A 19957-nucleotide genomic window follows, 5' to 3' on the forward strand; every position below is an offset into this window, starting at 1 on the left:
TTTACCCATTTAGAATGGAAGGCAGATTGCCTGATGATCTTTTTTTTCCATGTCCAGAAATGTAATTGATGAAGGGATGTAAATGGGGCTTCCTCACAGAATAATTGTCAGGGTAATTACCCAGGGCTCTATTCAAAAAAGGATTGTGCATGTGTGTGAGTGTGTGTGTGTGCGCGCGCACAGATTTTTTTAAGTGCACTATAGCTGTGCTTGTAGTTAATGTCAAAATGCTATAATGCTTCCCAGCTGCCGATGTTCTCTTGATTTGTAAAGCCCATTTAATGGTGCTGTAACAATACTCTTGTAAATTCCAAACCAGACAAGACAGTGATGCGTGATTTAGGTATTAACTCTTTTTTTTAAAAGCTATATTTCCCCCTCAAATTATAGAACCAACAGAAAATATAGTATAATGGACAAAGGGCTGGTGTTGGCTACACCTGGCGTATAGTAGATATTTAATAAGCGCTTGTTAATTGATTATACCAGACTGAAGAAAATACAGTTAGCTGTACCCAAACAGGGTCTAATAAGTGTAATAAATGGTTGTTCAATAATTTTAGTCATGTCTGACTCTTCGTGATTCCATTTTTGGGGTTTTCTTGACAAAGATACTGGAATGGTTTGCCATTCCCTTCTGCAACTCAGTTTACAGAATGAGGCAAACAGGGTTAAATAACTTGCCCAGGGTCACACAGCTACTAAGTACTTGAGGCTGGATTTGAACTCAGGTCTTCCTGAATCCAGGCTCAGCAGTCTATCTACTGAGTCACCTCACTGTAGAGCAGTAAGACACCAATATGGATGGCTGTACTGTTCAGTAATATGTGATAAGTGTGTTAAAGATGCTAAGTTTGTTTGTGAGGCCGGAAGAGGAAGACTATTACTGACCAGGGGGAGATCATCGAAGTCTGATGCCTGGCTTGTAGGACCCAAAAAGGCTTTGTAGCAGCAGTGAGACACCCACAAGTAGCCCCTTATATGTGACTAGGTGTCCAGTATGAGTTAAAGGTGAGGCATCCAACTACATAGACTAGGAATTTGAAACCCACCAGGATCGTCCTCACAGAATAGAGGGGATGGAGTCATCTGAACTCAGATTCATCTCTTAGCTTTACCTTTACACTATCCAGCTAGACGCCTAACTACCATAAGGGCAGATTCACCAGCAATGGGATGTAGAATACTAGTACTAATATCCAAAAGAAGGAAGAGACACAAGATACTGTCCTTTAGAATATAAACAATCATATAACACAGTGGTCTCGTAAACTAGAGAGGCAGCATGGTACAGTGGAAAAATGATTAGAGGCTCTCATTTAAAATCCAACTTGGATGGGGATAGTGGCTAGAACTCTAAATAAAGCCAGAGAGGTCTGAGTTCAAATTCTGTCTCAGACACTCAACAGCAGTGTTACTCTGGGCAGGTCACTTAACCTTTATTTCCTCAGTTTCCTCAACTGCAATAGAGGGATTGTGAGAATCAAATGAGATCATTTTAATGTGCTTAGCACAGCGTAGGTACTATATAAATACTAGCCATCATCATCATCAGTGAGGGTAATAATACCATCTGCCTCACAATGTTATTATGAGGATCGAATGACATAATATATGTAAAAATGATTTGCAAACTTCAAAGACCTATTTCAATGTGAACTTATTATTAATCATTATTACCCTATGATCTTGGGCAAGTAAATTCACTTCTCACAGCCTCAGTTTCCTCATCTGTAAAATCATGGGTTTGAACTGGATGGTTTCTACGGTTCCCTCCACTTGTGATCTGAAGTTCTGCCAGGTCATATAATCCGATTCAATTCAACAAAGATTTATTAAGTGCCTACTACATATAATCCGATTCAATTCAACAAAGATTTATTAAGTGCCTACTATATTGAAGGCAGGTGGCACACTGGGTAGACTGATCCTGGAGTCAGGAAGACTCCTCTTCTTGATTTCAGATCTGGCCTCAGACATTTACTAGCTTTGTGACCCAGGGCAAGCCACTTGACCTGTTTGCCTCTGTTTCTTCAATCTGTAAAATGAACTGGAGAAGGAAATGGCAAAACCACTCCAGTATCTTTGCCAAGAAAACCCCAAATGGGGTCACAAAGAATCTGACACAACTGAAAAACAACTCAACAACATCAAAAATGTTCAAAGCACTTTGTCTCCCAGAATACAAAGATGAAATAAGGCACAGACCCTGCCCTAAAGGAGCCTGAAATCTAATTGTAAAAATGAGATATTGATCTAGTTATATATGATAAGAGTAAAGGAAGGATGTGATAAGTGTAAGGAGGTCCAGATAAAATATAATGAGAAATCTGAATAGGAAGAGATCACTGTCACATGCAGGGATTGACTGTCACAGAGTCACATCTAACTTTGACCTTGAAGCAAAAGAAATATTATTTGACAGAGATGGAAAAAGGAGGGTATCCATTTCAGACATAAGCGTGTAAAGAACAAATCCATGAAGATGGGCAAGGCCAAGAAAAGAATGGGGAATGAAAAATAGTCCAGTGGGGTTAGAATGTAGTTTCAGAGAAGGGAGGGATGGCAGATTGGAGCTGGATGAAGAGTGGCCTTGAATTCCAAGATAGGTAATTTGGACCTTCTGTTAAAATGAAAATCTGGTTCCGTGAATAAAGGATTAAGACACAGAAATAGAGTGTGCTTCCCTAAACTACCCTGGCAACAATCTAAAAGTATTTTCCTGGCATACTTTTAACTTGTAATGGGTAGAGATTCAGCTTTGATACCAATGTTGAAGATAAGTCAGATGGTGAGTAATAGGAATCTCTGAGGTTTGGTTTTATTTGGCAGTGTCCATTAAATGGGTCACCGCATGTCAAAACAAAAGAGCTCATGATGACAGATATGTGCTTTTGGTTGGAAGAGCATCAGTGATGCCTATAGTTTGGGAAAATAAGAGAACCAAGGGCAGGAGGACACCTGGTCAAGTTGAAACAGTGAGGTATAATAGAAAGGGCCATGTCTCTGGAGTCCGAGGACCTGTGTTCCAGTCCTGCCACAAGATATTCCAAGGTTGTGTGATCTTAGGCTAATCACTTGATTCTCCCTGCTGAGCTTCTTCCTCTGTTTTTGTTTTAGAGGAGGTTGGATTAGATGACCCCTGGGACTTCTTCCAGTTCAGGCTTTTTAATCACCCACTCACTATACATGGGATCAGGAACATCTGCATTCCAATTCCACTCTCAGGAACTCACTAAAGTTTCTCCATCTGTAAAGTGGACATCATAATACCACACACCTCATGGTGTGAGGACTCAAGTGAGTTAATCAGTGCAAAAAGCCACGTAAACCTTAAAGTGTTAGATAAATGTGAATTATCATTATTATTAATAGTTTTTGTCCTCCCCAAGGGGATTTTTAAGATCAGAGAAGGGAATATATGTAAAATATTTTGCAACTATAAACCAAATTATCGTTATTCAGAAAGTTCACATTGGTCAATCCCCAGCTGTGACAGCTGTGACAACCTGTTCATTTCCCATTCATCTACTACTACATGGTGTTCTTTTCTAGCCTCATAACTTGATTCTGAATTCCCACCTGACACTATCTTACCAACTTGCTCACTTCAGCAGTGACTGTAGCAGGCCCAGATGCAACCTGAAGTATGTAGCTTGGCAGTATAGCCAACGTGTTGGCAGGCATTCTACAGCCTTGAGCGGGCCCTGGGAGCTGTGGCACTCTCAAAATGACTTTGAAATAGGTGATTTAACTTAAAAGTTACAGGGAAGTTTTTTTGGCTTTGTGCCCCAATTACCAAACCTTGTATATTCTTAGCGATGGGCTCATTCTTCTCTGCCATTGGTGAATGAACTTAAGAAGTAAGGATGAACTCAATACAGGAGTTCATCCAAAATGAATAATAACATATGTGTTTAACCAGATACATACACAGTGTGCCCAATGTATGATACCCTTCGTATTTGAATTGGCATTATTTCTAATTCTGGATTTCTTTTAAGGAAGAGTCAAATTTCAGTTTCTCTAGGCCCTGCTGACTTATGTCGTGGTGTCCACATTCTCAGCTATGTATGTAGACTAGGAGTGACATCCCAAGGAAGCAGGGCAGGTAAGGAATGGCCCAAGAACATCTATTGGGATTATGGAGGTAAGATCTAGGGATCATCAATTTAGAGTTGGAAGAGACCTCACAGACCCCTTCCTTCAACTTTTTCATTTTATAGATGAAGAAACAAATATCCAAAGAGGTTAAAGAAATTTCCAAGGTCATAAGATAGCAAATCTCAGAGGCAGGATTTGAATGCAGGTCCTCTGACTGCAAAGCCAATGCTCTCTGTACCATGGTACCCTAGGATAAGTCCAGAACTACAGAGTGAGCCAGATAGCAACCTTGACAACTGCCATGACATTTTGATAATCTGAACAGTGACAGTCCTTTATGGTGAACCCAATTGCCACATTTTCCAAAAGCTTCTTGTTAGTCAACTGAGCATCAGTAACATCCCAGCTTATTAGCATTAATATTCCTGGCAAACACCACATGAATCACATTTTGGCTTTTTCATTTGGGAATGAGCCTGGGATTGTTAAACATGAAAATTATATGAGGAAGGCATCTCAGCTCTCTGTCTCCTAGGTGACTGGAAATATTCCAGTCATTCTAGAATGTCTCCCTGAATGCCACTTCCCAATAAAATATCCTGATTTTGCAGTATCAATATGCTTCTCTGTAGATATCCTTGCTAGCTGAATCAAAAGAGAGCTGAGAACTCTGGGAAGCATTTCAAGACAATTCTAGAACAGGAATGTTAATATGTTGGTTTTGTGAACCTTGCACCAACAAGCATGAGTGAGGTTCATAAGCAAGAGCTTCATGTTCAATAAGAAGAGTTCTGGGGAAAGGAGAAAGGCAGGACCCAGAGCCACCAGAGAAGTTCTGAAGTCCATCACATCCATCCATCACCTAGATTGCAGTACCTGCAGCAATGTGAAAGCACATCATCCCTGGATACAAATGTTTCCGATGATCTGCCTCATTGAAAGGGATGAGGGCATCTGTAACTTTTGTGTGTTATCTGCTGCATATTTAAAGATTGATTAGAAGTTATTTAGTCATTGATCTGGAGCTGGAAGAGATCTAAGAGGCTTTCTGGTTCACTGTTCCTTATCATTTAAAGATGAACAAACTAGTGAGAGGACTTGTCCCAGGTGAGCCGGGGAGTAACTGTCAGATCCTAGGTTAGAGCCCAGGATGTCCGCTCCAGAGATACTCTGCTTGCCTACTCTACACCTCCTCTGTTCCTACCCACACAAATGTTTTGTGCAGATAGGCTAACTACAAGGTGGACATTGCCACAGCTGATTCGGAACTTCCTTCTCCAAAAGAGTGAGTCGTGCATGATTTGGACGAATTCTTCAAACAATTTTTAAAGGTACCAGTTTTTTCTTTTGAAAAAGCTCTGGTCCTCCACCCTAAGATGTAGCCAGATAGTACATTTCATCAAATAAGTATTGCCTAACAAAGAAAGTGAAAAGCATTTGAGGCCTTCCACACGCTGTTTACTTTCAGATTAAAAATGGTAATGATTTAGGCCTTGGGACCAAACTCAGCGTCCAAACCAAACAGTACCTCCTGTTCTCATCCTTCCCTCTTCTATCACTGTGCCCTTGCTCATACCATCGTACAGATCTAGAATGGCCACTGGTCACAGAAGTAAGGCTAGAAAGGACCTTAGAAGCCATCTGGTCCAAGTCCTCTCATGTTATAGATGAGGAAACAAAGACCCAGAGAAATAAAGTAACTTAAGGTAAGTGACAGAGCCAGGATTTAAACGTGCATTCTCTGGAAACGAACGCATTGTTTTTTGCACTGTCATACTTGTCTTTTTCTCTCTGCCTGCTGAAATTCTCCCATCCCTTCAGTACCCAGCTCCTGCATAAAGCCTTCGTCTTTGAACTTCTTATAGTGCTTTATATTTCATTTTTGCACTAATTATATCCCAACTTATATAGTAGCTTTTATACACAAGTTTTTATTATCCTTAATGCATTATTATTATTATTATTATCCTTGACAAGAATAATGGCATGTATGTATTGTGTATACACACACATATATGTGTGTGTGTATGTATATGTGCGTATATATACATATATAAATATATATCACTTTAAGGTGCGCAAAGCAAATCTGAATGTGTATATACATGCATGTGTGTATACACATGTGTATGTATGCATATGTTATGCATACAACACTGTATGGCTATATATCTGTATATGTGTACATTTGTAGATGTGTATATGCATATATGTATGTATATACATCAATAGATGCACATATTAGTATACATGTGCATATATACATATACAAACATATATGAGATTTGATTCTCACAACCCTCTGAGGGAACAAGCTATTATCTAAACTTTACAAATGAGGAAACTGAAACTGAGAGAGGTTAATTGAAATCAAACTACTGGTAAGTATCTGAGGCAGGATTTGAACTCAGATTTTCTTGCCTCCAAGTCCATTGCTTTGTCCACCATACTTAGCTTAAATGCTGCCTTGAAGTACCAAGCTTCATCTTGACATTGCCAACACCTAGCCGGTGGCTTCTACATAATAGGTGTTTCATTAGTGTTTGTTGATTTAAATCAACTTAATATTTTCCTCTCAGCCATCCCCAAATAAATCTAGGACTTAAGTTGCAGTACTTCCCTCTTCATTCATAGATCATCCTTCATTTCTCGTTACAGATGCATAGTCATCAAAGCTAATAGAACAGAATAGGATGCTGACATTTAAAGAAAATGTGTGTCTTCCTTTCTTTTTCTGACTGGCCAGCTAACTCCTTTTTGGTGGAAATAAATACAGGTTTAGTGGACTCTTCAACACCGATGAATTATCTCATCATTATGTCATTTTGTGATATGGGGTTGTCAGTTTCATGGCATAAAACACACCATGTTTTACATCTCAAAGACTTCCATGTTGTGTTATTATCTGCTTTATATATAGATATACTTTCTAGGAATCCCCCACAGGCATTCCAAATTTCCGTTTTGTTTTGAGTATAGCCTGTCATTTCATAGCTCAGATAGGAATTATTTCTAAAGTTCTGGAAGCATGTGCTACTGCATTGAATTATTAATGTGCATATCTTGTTACAACACTCAGAGACCTATGAAAATTTAAACAATCCATGATATTCCCACTCTGGTTCTTTCCCAACATGTTTCATGGTATGAGAAAAGAGAGTCAGGGAACCTGAGGGACTGAAAGGCATAAAGGAAAGGAGAAGGCAAAAGAAATTAGAAAAATGTTGGTTTAAGGATATATACCATGTTTATGATTTATAAACACAACATAGTTGTCTGCAGCAGTTGTATTCAACAAACAATAATAGTTAGGAGTTTTTTCCTTATATTTAGCCAATAATTATCCCTTTTCAGCTTTCATGTACTGTGTGGTTCCCTGTGGAACCAACCAGATCAAGTATAAATACTCTTCTGCATGGGAGGTCTACATATACGTCAAGATAGTTAAGATCACCACTTTGAATTTTCTCTTCTACAAGCTAAATGTCCTCAGTTCTGTAATTTGATCTCCAAGCACCACGATGTCAAGAATCCCCACTTTTCCTAAGTTACCCTCCTCCACATGTTCTCCATCTTGTCACAGTCCTTTCTAGAAAGTTACAGTCAAAACGGAACATGGTACTTCAGGTGAATCAATAAATTAATAGCTAAATAAATAAATTGAAATATTTGGAATATTGTTCTGGTTTGTTGAGATCATATTCCAGTTAACTTTTTTTGGATATTATATCACACTACTGACCCATAGTGAGTTTTGAGTGAAATTAAAAACTCTAGATTTTTTTTTGTATGACTTATGATAAAACTATGCCTTTCCTATCTTGAATTTGTGAAATTGATTTTTTGAACCTAAATGTAGATTTTACACCATATCTAATCTTGCCAGGAGTAACCTAGTATGATGTTTTTGGATCCTGATGATGTCTTCCAGTATGTTAGTTACCCCTCCCAATTGCATACCATCTTCAGATTTGATAAGCATGTTATTCAACTCTTTGTGCAAATTGGAGACAAAAATTTTAAATAGCAACTGATATACCAGGAAATTAATAAATGTTGTTTTTGTTTAATGTGTTCCTACTCATGAGTTTACATGCAGTTTAAGTTATTTTCCATGCCCTTCAATTCAACTACATAATTGAAGAGAACCTGTCTATTCCATCTGTGTGAGCATGGTCCTCCATGTAGCTAGGTGGTGCAATAAATACTGCACTGGGCTTAGAATCATGAGTTCAAATCTGGCCTCAGACATCTACTAGCTGTGTGACCCTGGGCAAGTCACTTAACCCAATTTGCCTCAGTGTCCTCATCTGTAGAATGATCTGGAGAAGAAAATGGCAAACCACCCCAGTATCTTTGCCAAGAAAACCCCAAATGAAGTCACAAAGAGTCGAACATGACTGAAAAAGTGACTAAACAACAACAACAACAACAATGATGCCATCTCTGTTTATTAAGACTGAGTTTGTATAAGTATGATTTATGAACCCACAGAACCCCTAAGCAAGCTGGGCCAGAGAAGAGAAAGGTCATAACCCATGTACAGATTTAAATGTACAGAAATTTGAATATAACCTAAGTTGAGGATTTCTGACTGTGTTTGTAGCACAGAGGGTAGATAAAGGGCATTTGGCAACTCTACAAAAAGGTCTCCCTACCACTCCCACCATGAAGGCTAGTGGTCTTCCTATATAATATTAGGAAGGATCCAAGAATCAGAAGTTTCAAGATATCTTAGCGGTCATGTAGTCTAGGTGATAAAAGAGCAACTACTGGAAGACTTCTTGTGTTCCAGGCATTGGAGGGATTCACTCTTAACACTAGCTAGATGTTGGCACCATAGTGTAGTGGATAGAGTGTTGGACATAGAATTAAGAAGACTTGGGTTGGAATCTGGTCTCAGACACTTACTAGTTGTTTAATCATGGACATATTACCCAATTTCTTAGAGCTTCAGTTTCCTTGTCAGTAAAATTGGGAGAGTGATACTTATACTACTCACCTAACAAGATTGTTAGGAGGGAAGTACTGTTATATACCTTATAGTGCTATATAAATACAAGTTTTTGTTGTTGAAGTAATAATTATTATCATAGTATACTCATTGTGACATGGATATGACCCTGGATTCTATGCAGCTCTGCTACTATGTCTGCTTTCAAAGGACAACTCTCACTAATTACCAGAGACTTATCACCAAAGGACTTGTTACTTGTTATTGAATTATTTCCCTATGGAAAGCTATGGAACAAAGAAAAATGAAAAATGGACCTGAGTCCTATCAGGCCCTTTTGTTTCTGCTATGAAGGTGCCAAATTGTACCAGAAAAAAGACCAAGGGGTCTAAGATTACTTGTCCAATTGCCAGTGAATAGTTATATTATTGGAAAAAGTAAATTGTATCAATTTTTATATATTCACAATAAACAGAACCAGAAGAAGGAAGGAAGGAAATCAAAGGAAGTATGGCTCATGGGTTCTTCTTTGAGAGGCAAATAAAAGAATTAGTGAAGTTGATTTTATTGTTATCCAAGGTCAGTAAGAAATATTTCATGAGACATTTTGTCATCATATCTTTTAGTGGTCATGATAAATATTTGCAAAAAGACTTCTATGAAAGTCATAAATTATAAACGTAGAGGCAAAATTAACATCTAAGGTTACCTAAAACAACACCCTTATAAATGAAGAAACCAAGAAGCATAAAGGTTAAATGATATTCCCTTGGTTACATGGGTATCAAATGTTAGAATTAAGATTTGAACCAATGTCCAATACCTTCAAGTCCATCATTCTTTCTGCTGCATCAAATAATTACATTTTATACATCAGCATCTGTTGTAGAGGATGCAGAAGACGAGAAATACTGTAAGACCTTCCAAATTAAATGAACATATTCATTGATACTCAACTTCAATGCAAAGGTGGGAACTGGTGAAAATATATAAAATATGATTCAGGAATAGCAAGTGAGAGAGATTTGTAGACTACACACATGTCTCATGACTATATATCATGAATACTTTGAGAAATGAATCAAAAGGTATTTTATGTGGTGAACACCAACAACATTCAAAAAAAGGAAACTGATTAAATTTTACTAGTAATTAATGACTTGCTCCTAATTGTGGGAGTAATTTCTGAATCATCCCTCCGTGTACTGATAGACCACTAACTTGTTAGAACAAGGAACAAAATTGTTACAAAGCTAGAGGATATGGTCTATAATTAAATATTCCAAACTAAATTATTTAAATAAGTTATTAGCACATAAAATGCATGTAGGAAAGGATGTCAGCAATGATCATCATAAGTTAATACAAAATTTGAGTGACATAAATCAATTGTTATAATGAGACCAAAAGAGACTAAAAACCACCTTAGTCAGCAAACAAATATTACTCCTGTAATGGAGAGATGTAGTAACCAAAGGGTAGCACCAGCTTAAAATGTAAACTAATTTGTAAAATCTTACAATGAATGATAAAGAAACACCTCATATAACAGTGAGGAAAAAATAGGAAAAAACAGTTTAAAGAAAGCATGGTGAGAGATGACACTAAGCAAAGTCATTCCGAGGACATTTAAGAATGAAACTGGTGGAAAAGATCTGTAGAGATTATTTTTACCTAACTCTTCTCACCACTAAGGACAGTGGAGTCACCACATTTAAGCTCTAACACAACCATCACATATGTGTTTAAGAGGAAATAGAAATTACCCTGAAAAAAACAAAGATGGGAAAAGCAATTGGATCACTAAACCATCTTTTATATTTTTCATACCATGTGTACATAGAGTAGGTCGATTTCTTGAAAAAAAAAATGAGCAACAGAGATAACATTGTTTGACCATCCTCTGATCATCATCATCACCCACCAGTACATAAAACAGAGAGATGTACATGCAATAAAGGCCATGGACAAGATCCAGCATAGCATTAAGGTCAAAGCAGAACTTGCTGTAGATATTGAGGAGCTCCTGGATTTCTAAAGGTAGCAGAAGACAGAAGGAGGGCCTGGCATGCCGTGCTCCATGGGGTCAGACGTGACTGAACAACTGAATCACAACAGTGTGGTCATCCAGATTCTTCTATCTGCAGTTGTCATTGCATCAAAACTCAGAGTATTTCAGAGGTACTTCTAAAGAGATCCATAATCACGGAAGGGAATTTGATTTATCTATCTACAATGAAAAAAGGGAAATGGAAGAAGAATGCCTATTATCCGCAAAACAGCACCAAGATTCTCCCTGAAATAAAAGCCTATCTTTTTAATGCATAGCAATATTCTCCATTTTTGTTGTATGGCTGTGAGTTATGGAATACCCCAAACGCCATAGAATTTAAATTGACCCCATTAAGGGTGATCAAAAGTCACATGGTAGATGTGACTGGCTGCAACATATTACAAATAAGGATGTGAGAGGTAGAAGTGGTGTACAGGATGTCATCAGAGAAACATGCACATTAAAAAAGATATATTGATCATCTGGTGCGAATTTTTGAAAACTAATGGATAGGGGCAGCTAGGTGGCACAGTGGTTAGAGCACTGGCCCTGGAGTTAGGAGTACCTGAGTTCAAATCCGGCCTCGGACACTTAACACTTACTAGCTGTGTGACCCTGGGCAAGTCACTTAACCCCAATTGCCTCACTTAAAAAAAAAAAAAAGAAAAAGAAAATTAATGGATAGCAAACTCATGCCTGGTCACAGACAAGAGTTGCAGATAAAGATAGTTGGAGATTGGAATAGTTGGAGGACGAACCCACATCACTGAGATGACAAATCCATTGGCTTATTTTGATTATTTGGGAGTATTATATCACATTTGCAAAGTGGTCTGTGAAATAGAAGGTACATGTATATACCATATAAATTCATCTTTCTTCCTTAATTCAGGATCATCATCATGCATATCAGTGATCATTTCCAACGCCCAAACTCTTTCCCAGATCCCCAGTTTGGGTGAAAGCTCTTTTTAACATTAACCTCAGGGCTATTTTTTACACAAAACATCTGTAAAAGAGGGTAGTGGGAGAAGCCTGCAGGTCCTGCGGGGGGATGACACTGTTTTTCAGCTTTAACATACTATAGTTTGCTATAATACAGTAGAATCTGGTTTTTGCTGCTATTTACCAGAGGTCAGGCTGTATGGTATCAAATACTTCATTGAGATCAGTAGATAGGACATACAGCAAACTAGATGTTACTCCATATACATTTCTGAGGTCTCTTTTAAATACAGCATTGTGGGTTGAAGTCACGTTTCAGCTCTGAGGATTCAATTTTGGTGACATGAAATTGAAAAAGATTCAGGGGGCCAAAATTATCATCAATGGAGAGCAATGAGGTCCCTTGATCATTTTCTCCATGAGCGGCCTCACCTCGTTTTTTTGAAGTTAGCCCATAAAAGGGTCTAGGGACATGGAAATCGGGAGAGTGAAATGTGAGGTGTTTCTCACATCCATGGATGTGCTTTTATCCCCTTCAGCCAGATTTGTGGCCTCTTCCACATTTCTTCGGAACGTGGAGCACTCCTTGAAATCAGTTATCTCTTAGGAACATTGCAGATAAACATTTTTATTCCCACCAAGGGAAATTTGGCTTCTGTGCTCTGCTGTCCAAAGAGAGTTTTATGAAGTGTTAAAATGTTTTTTCGACATTTGTGGCTATCATCTATATAGCTCATCCACAGAGAAAAGTCCCCATATAACTGTTGTAGCAGCTCTGCTGAGTCTTTCTTTCTCCACAAAAAGTATCCTCCATGACTAGTGTTTGCTGATCATTTCAAATACTGGAGACTTTTCCCTTCAAAGATACCTTTTTAGTCTCAGAACAATAATGTCTGGTTAAAATAATTCTTAAAAGAAAGAAAGAAACCCTTCAAACCAATCATTTGAAGGTAGACGTTTCCATTTCTTGGGGTAAACAGTCAAGACTGGATGCTGAGAGTTTGCCAATCTATGGAGTACATACGGCATTGTATAATACAGATTTTAAGGCCCTGCTCCTGAATGCATATTCTCAGCAAATTCATACCACTATTTTACATTCCAAAGGTGAAATAGTAGGAAAGGATAGAGGAAGTAAGAGGAGAAACTTACCCACTCACTAGCCCACTCAATTTCAAGATTTACCGGAAGAGATGTTCCCTGAAACAAAGCAATTCAGGTAAGAGATATTCAGTTCTGGATGCTGAAAACTGTCAGCTTCATAGCTGCTTGATTGTATAAAGGACTGAAAAGAAAATGGTTAATAACTAGAATAATAACAACAGTAAATAATGATGATGATTATAATAACTAGTATTCACATAGTGTCTTTAAAGTTTGCAAAGTGGACAGCTAGGTGGCACAATAGATAGAGCACTGGCCCTGTAGTCAGGAAGGTCTGAGTTCAAATTTGGCCTCAGACACTTACAAGCCATGTGACACTGGGCAAGTCCCTTAACCCTGTTTGGCTCAGTTTCCTCATTTGTAAAACAAGCCAGGGAAAGAAATGGCAGACCACTCTAGTAGTTTTGCCAACAAACCCCAAATGGGGTCACGAAGAGTCAGACATTACTGAAAAGACAACAACATCTTTGACAAAAAGTTTGCAAAGTGTTTTACAGATATTGTCACAAAGAGGCAGTGTGGTACAATGGAATTTGACCTTTAAGCTCTTTAGTTTAAGTACAAAGGAGAAAGTAGGAAGGGGAACAAGTATTTGTAAATATCTACTGGGTGTTAGGTATTGTGCTTTAGTGATATCTCATTTAATCCTCACAACAATTTTATGATCTAGGTACTGTTTTAATCCCCAATTTACTGTTGTGGAAACTGAGGCATGCAGGAGTTGAGTGACTTGTCCAGAATCACATAGCTAGTAAGCATCTGAAGTTGGATTTGAACTCAGGTCTTCCTGATTCCAGGCCCAGCACACCATCTACAATGCCACCTAGCAGCCTAATGAGGCTATTGCACTACCCCCCCCCCCAACTCTTATGATCCTTTTATCTCACATCAGCTCTTTGAAGTAGGTGCTACAAGTGAATGAAGAACCGGAAGAAGTTCAGAGACTTCTGATTGACCTCTTCATGATCTCATAGCTAACAAGTGTTATCAGTAGAAGCGAAACACAAGCATCTCCTGATTCCCAAGTCCAGGTCATTCTACTCTGTTCTGATTCTCTCACTCTGGACTGTAGGGAGGCAGGCTGTAAGACACCCATTGGAACAAGTGCATCCTCACTTAACACAGCGACAGTTTATAACTGGGGACAAATGAGGTGTCTCTGAAGTCCCGTTAGAAAGAAGATGGCATGGGGCAGCTGGGTGGCACAGTGGATAAAGCACCGGCCCTGAATTCAGAAGGACCTGAGTTCAAATGCAGACTCAGACACTTCACACTTGCTTAACTGTGTGACCCTGGGCAAGTCACTTAACCCCCATTGCCCCGCCAAAAAAAAAACAAACAAAAAACCCCCGACGTGTTCTTGATTATTTTTAAAGTTCAAAAGGCAAGGTACGTCCTCATGTTCAAGAACTTATATTGGAGAATAACATTTTGAAAAAAAAAAGATACTCATAAAAGAGGCAGAATATTTCAAGATCTCTCTATTTGAGGGCGAAGTAGGGAGATGTTAATCATTGACCCATTGGAAGGGATGGTGAAGAAGTCTGGTGTAGCCCCCTCAGCCTTCTCCCCTACCACGTTTCATTTTAGAAAGGAAGAAAAAGGAGAAGCGATCACTCCCCACAGGATCACACACTCACTGGCTAACCTTCCATTGGACAATCTCCGGTGACAGAACAACACGGTCCCAAAATAGTCAGTGAGGCCCTTAGGACCTGATCTCTTGTGCCCTTCATTACTTGCGCTAATCATATTATCCTTTTATCTTACTTATTTGTGTCACTTCTATTGGATTTTAAATTCCTCGAAGGCATGGATTGCTGCTGTTTCTTGTCTTTTTATTCCTGGTGCCCAGAACAGTGGTCTGGATGTTTTTTAGTTGGGGTTTCTGGAAGGGAGTAGAAGAGGGAGGAAAGGGGATAGAGATCCAGAATGTAAATTAATTAATGTAAGGAGCTGCACTAAGATTTTTAGGACACCCTGTACAGGTAAATTTATGTGTGTGTGTGTATGTGTATATATCCATACGCATGTGTGTGTACATTCATATGTGTGTGCATATGCACATACATATGCATGCATATACATGCGTGTATATATTCATATGTATATTTATGTTGTGTGTACACACACACACACACACACAACTGTGTTGGGAGACGACCCTAACAAAAGAACTCCTGCTATCAGGACAAACCTTGGAAGAGACTATGTGGGATTAAGTTAACACCCGCCCTCTCATATTTTCCACTCTTGGATGTTGAAAGCATCAAATATCTCTGCCCCTCCAAGCAGAGTAAGGCACGGTCTTAGGGCCCTGGCCCCAGTATTCATGTTTTCTCCTTGCCCCTTCCTATCCCCACAGTGAGCCAAATACCCAACCTCCTCGTGTCTGAATTATAGCATGAGACCCTTGCCAGAAGCATCAGAAGTATATCTGACATTGGGCCATGTTTGGGCCTTGGGTTTAACAAGGTTGTAAAAGATACAAATGTCACAAGACTCTCTTTTTAACCCTCTCAAGATAATGCCACAGTAAGAACACCTCTTCCCAAGCTGACCTTGAAATTCTCATCTATCACTTCAGGATGCCAAGGTTTGACTACTTTAATTCCTTGTTTGCCGGGCATCCCGCCAGACCGATTGGCAGGCTCCTGTGCTCTCGGAACCCAGGGCCAGTCTGCACATAAGTTTTGTCTGAGACTCTCTTTGCAGAGGCTTTTGGTTACATGAGGCTTAGACCTCTCCTCTTGACTTTCACACATTCTTCTGCCTATCCTCTGAGAGTGGATCCACTTATTCCATTTCTTCATTTTAATTATTCCACGGGGGACTTCTTTGTATCCATCCCGTCACTCCATCTAAAATCCTCTGCTCCTCTCTCTGGCTCCTTTGTCCTTCTCTCTCCTTCCCTCAGCTATTCGACTTCAAAACAAAACCAAAAAGAAAAAAACAACACAATAACCACCCTAACAAACACCAGAAAACCTCAGGTGGATTCTAATTTAGTTCATTTGTTTCTTGTGTCTGACAAGCTCTTAAGAGCCCTTCCTGGGGAATTTGGAAATTTTTATCTCTCAAAGAAAAATCCCTTCTGAACCCTGCAGAGTTGAGTCTCTGCTCTAAGCACTGATGGTATTAAAAACAAAAATGAAGGTACTTTGTTTAAGACAGGCCTCCTGCTTGTAAAGATTTAATCCGGTTCTCTCGATATTTGGAGGGCTGAATGGATTAAGGATATTATCCACTGAATGGATTAAGATATTTAGCAAAGACTGGGGGCCTGGAAGGTACTGGGGGGGCATGGGAGAGGAAGAAAATGAGGACTTATGGAACGCAAGTTTCTGTTTTTTGCAGTTTGGCTTCTTTGCCGGGTGGCTGGTCCTATGACCCCAGATCCCAGTCTTCCTACTTGATATCTGTGTGACCTTAAGCAGGACCTCTTACCTCTCTGGGAATGAGTTTCTTCACCTGGAAAAGAAAAGGTTAGAGTAATCTGTCAGTTAATAATGATCCTGTATACCTCCCACAATATCTCAAACCAAGGGTTGACTGGTCTGCTCTGCCAGGCTTTGGCCTCATAAAGGAAAATGGAGGAAGAGGGCAAAGGAGGTGTCATCAAAAGAGCGCTTGATTTAAAGACTTCAGATGACCCAACCTGATAGTGTCCAATCTCTCTTCACCTGGTTATTATCTCTATGATAATAGAGCCCATTTCCACTTTTGGTCATTGAGGACTAGACAATCTGTAAAGTCCCAGCAAGCTCTAAATACTGACAAAAATAGTGATGACCACCCACCTTTGTGCCCATAACTGTGTGCCCCAGTAACTACTCTGAACATAGATGCTTCTTCCCTGGGTGTCGTATTGATATCAGGGACATAAGGGTCACATTGGAGGGTCACTCTCAGATGAGAACTTCATCAGGGGTCAGCTTTTATGAGTAGCAGATTTTATTGGGGAGGGCTATGATTTCATTCTTATAGAGAACTTCTGGTGAAGAAATTCCTTCTACCAATACAGACCTACAACTAAAAAGAGCTGCCTTGGCACCTGAGAGGGGTCTGCCCAGGGTCATATAGCCGGAATGGATCAGAGGCAGAGGTGGACTGCCTCCCAAATAGCACATGCCCAGGTGAGGAAGGCCCTTCTACAAATGCAGGGCGGCACTCTCTCCACAGTTTAGGGTTTTTTGTTTTGTTTTGTTTTTCCAGGGCAGTGGGGGTTAAGTGACTTGCCCAGGGTCACACAGCTAGTACATGTCAAGTGTCTGAGGTCAGATTTGATCTCAGGTCCTCCCGAATCCAGGGCCGGTGCTCTATCCACTAGCTGTCCCCACAACTTAGTTTTTGACATATGTCCATGGTCACATAATCCATCCTCCACTCAGTTGATCTTCACAAAGCTTTTCCCAGAGCATGGGTCTGACCGTGTCACCCCGCTATTCAGTCAGCTTCATTGGTTCCCTGTCACCTCCATCCTTCTGGTATTCAAAGCTCTTCCTAAGCTGCTCCCTCCTCTGCCAACCCTCCCCTTTCTAGTTTTCTTAGAGCTTACACCCCTCCTCCCCATACCCTGCCATCCAGTAACACTGGCCTCCTGGCTATTCCATGAAAAAGACACTCCATCCCTCAGCTCCAGGCATTTTCTCTGGCTGTTCCCCATGCCTGGAATGCTTGCCCTCCTTCTGGCTTCCTTCAAGACCCAACTAAAATCCCATTTGCTTACAGGAAGTCAAGGGCAACTAGGTGGTACAGTGCATAGATCTCTGGGCCTGGAATCAAGTGGACCTGAGATCAAATCTCACCTCAGACACTTATCAGCTGTGTGACCTTGGGCAAGTCACTTAACCCCAATTGCTGTAAACATCCAGGGCCATCTCCAGTCATCCTGATCTATGTCTTGCCACTGGACCTAGATGGCTCTGGAGGAGAGAGTGAAATTGAAATCCATCTGCAGACACTTAGTAGCTGTGTGACCCTGCGTGATTCATTGAGCAGAGTTTACCTGAATTTCCTCACCTGTAAAAGGAGCTGGAGAAGGAAATGGCAAACCCTTCTAGTATCTTTTCCTAGAAAACCCCAAATGGAGTCATGAAGAGTCAGATACAACTGAAAATCACTATCCAGTAAGCCTTTCCTGCTTCCCCTTAATTCTAATGCCTTTTCTTTATTCATTGTCTCCAATTCCTCTTGTCTATATCTTGTTTGTGAATAGTTTGCATATTGCCTCCTTCTATTAGAAGGTGAATTCTTTGAGAGAATTTTTTTTTTACCTTTAACTCATCGAGTCAGTAAGTAGATAGTAAGTATTTATTGACAGACATATACAGTATGCATCAGAGGCAAGACTTCAGTATATATCTTGCTGGCTCCAAGACCAGCTCTCTAAGCCATTCTATGACCTGGGGCTTGGGGATAGAAAGAGTTATAGAACCTTTATAGAGAATGAACCAGGAACTAGGACTTGCTAACACAGTGTTGTAGCTGAACTAACCAGCCATGCCTTTATGCGTCATAAGTAAATATATCCTTGTCTGGTCATTCTTGCTTTTTTCACTTATAATCATTTAGGCTATTGGAAACATGCTGTTAAATGATTTCATTTTCCTTCCTATTTTCCCTTTTTTTGTTATTTTGTCTCTCCTCATTCACATATACACACATATATTCTATTGCATATACATATTATATATACATATATATCTATATAACATGAATATATATTCCAGTATTCTGTCATGTCCTATATACAGATGTGTATATACAGTTATATGCATGTATATATACATGTGTCTTCATATTATATATGCATATGTATATGTATAGTGGAAAAAACACTGGCTCTGGAGTCAAAGGAGCTGGTTTCTAATGCCTCTGATGCTTACTGCCTGTGTGACCTTTGACAAGTCACTTAACCCTTAACCTCCCAGAGTCTCCATTCCCTCATATAAAATGAGGAGATTGGTCCAGATGGCCTCTGGGGTCTATTCCAATCCTAGATAGAGATACACATATAGCAGCAGCAGCAGCAGCACCATCCTTTAAAGTTTCACTCTGGTGCCTCACGATGCTAGAGAGGTGACCTTCAGTACTTGAAGACAATCCCAACGGAGCCTCAGCTATAGCAGGCCCCATCAAAAGTGGAAATGTTCTCAGTAGAACCCCAGTGATGGACAAGGTCTCTTTCATCTGAAGGCCGGTTTTGCTTAGCTCGGAGTCTCTTCACGAGACGATGAGGTTTTTTTGGCCATAGAAGCTGATGATGCTATCTACTAAGGCATAGAAGGGGCTGCTTGCTATGTCACTGGAGGGAGGTTTTCTACTGACTATATAAAAAATAACAGTAATAATAATGATAATAAACACATGTAACTCCTATTATGCGCCGGGCTCTGTGTGCTTTACAAATATTCCTTCATTTGATCCTCACATCAAGGTATTATTCCTACTTTATGGTTGAGGAAACGGATCCAAACAGATGTTAAGTAACTTGCCCAGTGTCATATAGCCAGATTTGAATTCAGGTTTTCCTGACTCTAGGCTCAGCAATCTATCCACTGAACCAGGCAATCTTTTGAAATATAGGTATACTATAGATGGGGTAGCTAAGTGGTGTAGTGGATAGAGTGCTGGCCCTGGAATCAAGAGGATTTGAATTCAAATCTCACCTCATACACTTATTAGCTGTGTGACCTTAGGCAAGTCACTTACCCCTGATTGCTGTAAACATCTGG

General features: G+C 39.7%; 1 protein-coding gene across 4 annotated transcripts in view; it reads left to right on the plus strand.

Annotated features, from left to right (window-relative positions):
• The window catches only part of ENOX1 (ecto-NOX disulfide-thiol exchanger 1), a 697060-nt gene that overhangs the window by 529167 nt on the left and 147936 nt on the right, over positions 1–19957 (plus strand). The gene's annotated exons all lie outside the window — the stretch shown is intronic.

The sequence above is a fragment of the Dromiciops gliroides genome, chromosome 3 (genome assembly GCF_019393635.1).
Source record: "Dromiciops gliroides isolate mDroGli1 chromosome 3, mDroGli1.pri, whole genome shotgun sequence".
NCBI classification, from domain to species: Eukaryota; Metazoa; Chordata; class Mammalia; order Microbiotheria; family Microbiotheriidae; genus Dromiciops; species Dromiciops gliroides.